Consider the following 8,319-nt stretch of genomic DNA (forward strand, 5'->3'; position numbering starts at 1 on the left):
ATTATTTTTAATTATTTCCTTTTAATACCAAAATCCTACATCTGTGTTATCGAGCTAGTACGGGGACAGTCTGGACCCGTAGTTCTAAGCTCTAATAATTTAGGGAATTTACTCATTTGGTACCCTGTATTTTTGCAAAGCATCGTTTTGGTACCCTCTTTTTGCAATAATGCTCATATGGTACCCTGTATTTTAAAATCATACATATTTGGTATCATAGACTCAGATTTGATAAATAATTTTTTTTTTATATCACCAAATTGCCATCAATTATATGTAATTAAATTTGAATTTGGAACTCATATAATTGAGAACAATTTGATTAAATTGGTAAAATTTTATTAATTGAATTTGAGTTTAGGGTACCAAATATGTATGATTTTAAGATATATGATACCAAATATGAACGATTTCAAAATACTTGGTATCAAATGAGCATTTTTGTAAACACAGTGTACCAAAATGATACTTTTAAAAAACACAGGGTACAAAATGGTTACCTACCCATTTATTTATTAACTATGAATTATTCCACTATAAATTCATAGTTGAACTCTCAAAACTACAGTCTTATATTATTACAAGCTATCATTACAAAGTCGTCCATTGATTTAGTCATTGCATGAGTTATGACCCTCTGCTAGTTGTTCATAATTAAAGCTAGGTCTTAATGTCTGCTAACCTCTCTAATTATGTCTTTATCAATTAGTTTCATTGATCATCTAATGAATATTATTCTATAAATTTAATTACAGAATAATTTTTTTTCTCTAACAGAAATTGAGCGCTCTATGTTTAAGTCTCGAATCAACACTAAAATGAACAACTCATATGCTTTCATTTAAGTAAGGAGCAAATTCCATATATGTGATGTATGTTCTCAGCCAGTTGTAGTTCTATGACTCCATGATATCAGGAATTCGGTCGTAGGAATATTGAACCTTACCCGATAAGTCAAAAGTCATAAAAACACAAATAGGAGTTCTTTACTCACTTCGAGATTGAAGTCAAGTCTGAAATGACTATCGATTGATGAATGTTGAACTTCAATATTTTAATAGAGATTATCAGAAGTTCATTCCTTCATCGTGTCTTAGTCCAATACATTCTATATTGTATACGGTACCTCTATCTCTTTGTGTCGCTACACTTAACAGTTTGGATAAACTGCTTTGTCTTAAACAAAAGATAGACCATACTCATAATCTTTATTAAATAAAGCTCTCACTTTATTTAGCGATTACGAAAAAATTATAGATTACTATTGAATTAAATCCTCTTGTATATATTATTATTTGTGTACTTAATTCAATACCGCATCAATAATATTGGATCTTCATGATAAATGATATGTATAATTAAATATAAATATGAGTGTAAAATATTTATTTAATTAACAGTAATCGTTCATACAGAAATACAATTTAAGGGCACAAATCCCAACAATAACTAATCATTATTAAAAAGTTTGACAAATTATTTATTTATACTTTTTTATAAATATATTTACATAATATGTTAAGCATATTCATTAAATTATTTTAAAATATACAAATTTAATTGATAATATTAAAAAAAATTATATGGCATTAACACGATGGTTTGAGTAAAATTGTCGTCTCGTATTAAATTTAGACATGTGACGACATTCTCATTGGAATTGTTGCCTAATGTAAGTTTTAGTTTGCATGACACGACAATTCGAGAGCTACTGTCGTGTCATGTCTATTTTTAATACGAGAAGACAAATCGACTAAAATCTCCGTCTTATGTGTATCGTCTAAGTGCAGTTTCATAGTAGTGTCGTTTAAACGAAATAATAAATGACATTAACTAATGAGATAGAACACCATAGGTGCCCTTATAGCAATACTCAATTAGATAAGTAGTATATTTATTATTTAATTTGTTCATTGAAAAATCTCTATTAATAGCTAATTGGAAGCTCATTTTGGACATCATAGATTTCTTAATATATATATTGTTACTTTGTTTGATTGAAGTAAGGAATAACAGCCCCACAAAATAATCTCTCTTTTTTTTCATTTAAAAAAAAAATAACAAAATTGTCCCACTACAAACTGGGGCATATTCACACGGGAAGTGATAATTTAATAGAATCCAGGATAAATTTTCTTCTTTTTTAGATCATACATCTCTCACACACAAGTTAAATTTTAGATATTGCTAATTTAGTAATAGATTCTCCGCATATAAATTAATGTAATGGCTTTTCTTTTTTGGTCTTATGTAGATGGTATACAAGAGAGGTTCAAACGTAGAAGAAAACTACACAATTTTTTGTTAAGTAAAAAAAAAAATCTTCCTCTCTATAGCAATTACCTTCACGTATTCCTATATCTTAGAAAGAAATGCATATCTTTTCCTAGTGTTTGATGTTTAACAGTTTAACTAGATTAGGGAACATATGGCTAGGGAAAAGGATGTAAATGGAATTATAGAAAAAGACAATATAATAGAGACCCAATAGAAAAGGAACTGAATTAGCATCTTTTCCAAGCTAAAATGACCTTACCATGACATTTACAATTTATCCACCCTTCTATATAAATATATATATATATATATATATTCTCAATATTATTATTTTCACCAACCCACCGCATTTTTTATTAATCTTTGTCCTTTTTCTAATAAGAGAAAATATTATTTTGAATTTTATATTTTTTTTAATATGCAATTTGTTTTTGTGTTTTATTAAATGGTAATTCGGATCTTATATTTTACAAAATAAATAATGTCATAGACTTATAATTATAATTATTTCCCAAACATATTCAAAATTATTTTCATAAAAAAAATTATATTGTTGTCTTACTAGAAATATTTTTCTCATAAAATATTAGAAATATCAAATGTATTATTTTTCTCCAAAATAGATGTTTTCGAAAAATAAATTATATTTATACATACGCACTTTCTAGATTCTATTACTTTTACAATTATTATAAAATTTGGTCAGTTTCCTTTTCTTGTCTGGGTTTATTAACAGTGACAAACATGCTAAATCAACACAATTATCATTTTTCAAGTGAAAGAATATTTAAATTTGAACTTTAAAGTTATTATTTACATTGGAGTAAATATTGCAATGGAACGACTTTGGTAGTGAGGCATCAACATGCATTTTTTTATTATGTGGTGTAATATCATACACATTAGTTCAAATCTTGCATTGGGATTTCACTTCTAAATTTCTAGTATTTCATCTCATTGAAATGCCAATTTATATATTTTTAAATTACTATTTGGCAAATTTATTTTTGCGAATTGCATCAAATAAAGTAATAACTTTATTATATAATACTATGATGAAATATAACACAGTCGAAACAATTAAGAAATACCAATAATACCTATAGTTAAATGATGACTCGTATGTTCTTCAACTAATGTACGTACTTATTAGTATAAAAATATGTTGTAAAAGTATTAAACTCAATATTGCATTTGTTATAGATGAATATATCAGCATATATGTTTCAAGATATATGAAGCTTTTATTAAAAAAAAATTATTCACACGATAATTAAATATTGAATATTAATTAATTCTAAAGAATTTAATTATCATGTGTTTGAATATTTTCATACTAGCAAATATTCTTTTTACACATGTTATTCAACTTCTTTAGAATCGTCTAGAAGTAATCCCAACAAGGAAAATATATATCAATGTCCCACCTAAAATCTGAATAACTGATTTTTAGTTATTACCCACGGAGCTTTTGGATTTGGCTTAATACGAAAATTAAGTACGTACCAGGTGACGATATCTATATAATTTAATGTTTTTTTTTGGGAAATCAACAAATTGAGTCGATATTTTTGTTTCTCTGGCACATTGAGTCGAATTAATTACAGGCAAATTAAACTAATTTTTTAATTAAAAAAATTGAATTATAATATGTGTTTATATAATATACTAATGTTGATGTCGTTTTTCGTCAACTTAATTATGTAGAACAATTAAACAATTCATAAGGAATAAAATAAAATAAAGATATTTTTTACGTGGTTCAGCAGTTAAAATTTGTCTACGTCCACGAGTCATTTTTATTAGAGTGTGCGTTAAAGCTTCAAGAAAGAACAATTTCCAAAGAATGTTTCTCAGTGCCTAATTGCGCCGGAATACAAATGACTAAATCCATAATATTTATAAACATGTTTACAAGAATATATTCCACAAATTTAGGGAAGTTACAACATAATATTCAAATTTAAATTCAAATGAATATCTGAATTATACAAATTAAATGCATAATTAAATAAAAGATCCTTTAAAAGTAGGGTTATACACGACGCTAACCATTCTCACATAAATAGTGATTTCCTAACATCATCTCCGTGTATCACTTTAACGGGTATTCGAGCCTAATCACTGCCTCAACATGCTTTCAAGATCACCAAAAGCCTTGAGCTCACCATTCCAGTTATCGCCACCTCATTGCTTGTTTAGTCGTTCGAACTCATCTCTTGGAGGAGCCTGACGCTTTCGAACCTACAACTTATGCTCGAGCGCTAATGACGTATCTAGGGAACCTCGTGACTATAATGCAAACACTTGTTAATCCTGACACTACAAGAAAGAAGGCTTTTGCCAGCGCAATTACGTAATTGCGCTGGCAAAAGTGACCTTTACCAGCGCAAGTAGTGAAATGCGCCGGGAAAAACAAGGTCATTTGCCGGCGTTCTTTTGCGCCGGCAAAAGTTTAACAGAAAATGGAAATCTAATAGAAGAGACTTTTTTCTGGCGCAATTCACCTTATGCGCTGGCAAAAGTCAACGTGAATATTAATTTGATGCATGTTTTCAAGGAGGAAGGTGACCAGACTTTTTCCGGCGCATTTCGTTGCGCCGACAAAAGTCTCAAAATGCGTCAGAAAATGTATACTTATTTAAACGACGTCGTTGAATTAGGGTTTTCTGATCGACTTTTGCCGGTGCAGTTTTAGACTTTTGTCGACGCAACAAAACGCGCCAGCAAAAGTCATAACGATATACCACAGCCGCCCGAGCCTTCTTCCCCATTTTTTTCAATTCCTCAATTTTCTCTCATCTTCAACCTCTTCTTCTCTTCTTCAACGACACCACCCCTCTCATTTTCCCTCTCAAGGTAAGTTATTTTATTTTCCCCATTGTTTGTTTGTTTTGCCCACAAATTTTCCCTCTCATTCCTATTTTATATTTCTTAGTTGGACACTGGACCACCACGCCGACCGAACCACCATGACGACCGGACCACCCCGCCACGACCGGACCTCCACAAGAACCAGTATACAAATATATATATTTATATTTATGTTTGTTTTTTTTTCTGTTTTGTTTTCTTATTTTTTATTTCTATTTACATATGTTTTAATTTTTTATTTCTATTTACATGCAAATATAGTTGATGTAAATGTTTAGAGACGTAAATTCCCCATTAATGGAATTAACTGCTCTTACTGTATATATCAACAATATCTTCATGTGTTTTGATTCAGATATGGATTTTTATGACCAAATTAATTTTAGCCCACTTGCTCCCTTATACAGGAACAAAATTAATTACATTCTTTTTCAATCACTGGTCTGCAGTCATTAATGATAGGATGTTGGCAGATAGATAATAAAGTTATATTTTATATGTTGTTATATTAAAAATTTATATGTTAGGTTTTCAAATAATGTTATATTGGAATTCGAGATATGTGTTTTTTATTGTGCAGACTGAAATGACCGAGCGTCGAGCATCGCAGAGTACGACCCCTGTATCATCTGCTACTTCTTGTGTCGGCGATAATGTCGACAGTCAGTTCCCGCCTGATATGGATATTATCACGGATGTCCTTGGACCCCGCTCGTGTTATAAGAAAGGGGGTTGCCTAGGTTGAAGGCAATTGACGCAAAGAGGGCAGCATCTTCGTCAACTTCTCAAATGTTCGGGCAATTGCCACCTGAAGTGGACACTATTTTGCAGCAAACTCGGGACATTTTGCTGGAAAATCATAACCTAAAGAAGTATACGACTAAACTTGAGAGTCGTCAACGGCGTCAAGATGTCCTGCACAGTGCTTTGGTGAAGCAGGTTGGTGAATTGGCTCCTGGTTTTACAGTCGAATTACCAGAACAGGATCCGAACGAGGATGATGATGCTCACGGGGGCTGGGATGATGACGAGGGAAGTACACATTTGTAGAACCTTTTTATTTATTTATTTAAAGTTTAATTTATTAGAGATTTAATTTACTAAACTACTTTTATATTTTCATGTTTGGTGGGGACAATAAATATTAATAGTTATAATTTTTATTTATATATTTATAAAATTTTAATTTTAATTTTATTTCTAATTAAATAATATTACTAAAAAATTAAATAATTATTAATATATTAAAATCGAAATTTATTAATTAATATTAATATATTGAAAATAAAATTAGTAATATTATCAAAAAATTTATTTAAAAATTAATTTTACCGGCGCAAAATTATGTCGGCAAAAGTCTCAACCTTCACTACATATATCCACCTTTCCCAGCGCAAAAATGCGCCACTAAAAGACACATCTTTTACCGGTGCAATATTGCGCCACTAAAAGTGTTTTCCACAACAACGTGACAAATTTTTTTCTCGGTGCATCTTTATTTTTCCCGGCGTTTTTTTTGTCGCCAAAAGATACCATTGCTGGCGCATTACGTTTTGTGTCGGCAAAAGTGCCATTATCAACGGGGGTACGTCGTGGACCTTTGCCGACGCAAAATTATGTCGGTAAAACCCATAGGGCTTTTGCCAGCGCAATTCCTTACTTTTGCCGGCACAAATTTGCGCTGGCAAAAGTAAGGTGTTTTGTAATGTGAGCTTACTCTTTACGAACCTACATTTCAAGATTGTTTATTTATTATCGAAATTTTGGTATAACATTTTGCCCCCTCAAAAGTGTTGGTTTAAATCTTATGAGAATGAAACTTTTGAACTTCAATTTCGGAAAACATTCACACCTACCACACTTGAGTGTGGACATGTGTCAATACAAGATTAGATATTGAGAGTACTTAAGTACTATTTTCTCTGCACACGTCTTTTCCTATTCCCCTTTTTGCCGCCAGTTTTTTAAATCAAACGTGGTCCATTGAATCACGTTTCCATTTCAAGGGCTCAGATTAATCCCCTAATGCCTCCTTTTTGCCTATTTAAACTCCCATTGATCTCATCCATCCTCACTTCTACAATCTCAATTTTCAGAAAAGAAACTCGAACCAAAGCCCCAAATTTTTGCACGTTCTCCAAGCCAAAAAAGCAACACAATCTCCACACCTTTGGTTCCATAGGATCGATCCTGCTTCCGATTTTCCAATCCATGATTTCTTTATCCCAAGACCGACTTTGATTAAGTTCTAAACCTTAATTTCTGTGTATATGACATTTTTTTTAGTTTTCATGCATGAGAAAACTCTTTTGGTTCTTGCTATGTTCTTGAAATCTTCTTTGTAAAAGGGAGTTATTGATTTGCAAGAGTGAGAATTTTTTTTAGGTTATGGGGGTAATAGGTTATAGGTTTCGTGTAGTGCAATGAATAGGGTTTTGAATTAGGATTTTAATGCACATAACTCGATAACATCTCCTTTTTGGGTAATTGCCCATTTCTCCCTAGAAATTCGGGTACCCCAAATTAGAAATAACCATCCCACTCTCACATGATCCTACTCTCGGTGCCCCAAGATTAAAATAGCTCGGTCATGGAATTTGAGCAGTCTCGCTATTTTGAGTCTTCAGGCTCGATTTATTCTATCTCATTATCTCGAGCTTGTGAACTCGAGTTACCAAGATTTTTTCTTCCTATTTTTTCTAAACAATGGCCCATCACCCTTTTCTTTCTTGTTAGATGATGCAGTCTTCAGAGAATCAGTGGGGGCCCGAGCTTGCAATCCCTTACCACCCACATTCTCCTCGAGTTGAATCTCAACTCACTCAAAATCACCAGTTGATCCAGGAGCACGAGGAGCGTCTCAATCATGAAGACATCAAAGCACACTTCTGAAGTCCAGTCACATAGGTTGAAGAAATAGAGCGAAGGAAGCTACGATTTGCCATATATCCAGATCCCGATCCTATGATCCGTCCAATCCCCTTAGATCCACAACATAAAGTTATTGTAGCGTATCCCCCAAGTCATATTTCCTTTGAATTCAAGGCAAGCTCATCGAACCAAAATCCCTCAAATGCCCCTCCTCTCTCTTCTATCCCCATTCTCCAAGACAAGTTCTTCGAAGCGGAACTGTACAAGAGTATCCTCCGCACCACATGACAGATATCA

Source organism: Humulus lupulus, chromosome 2 (assembly GCF_963169125.1).
Source record: "Humulus lupulus chromosome 2, drHumLupu1.1, whole genome shotgun sequence".
Classification (NCBI taxonomy): domain Eukaryota; kingdom Viridiplantae; phylum Streptophyta; class Magnoliopsida; order Rosales; family Cannabaceae; genus Humulus; species Humulus lupulus.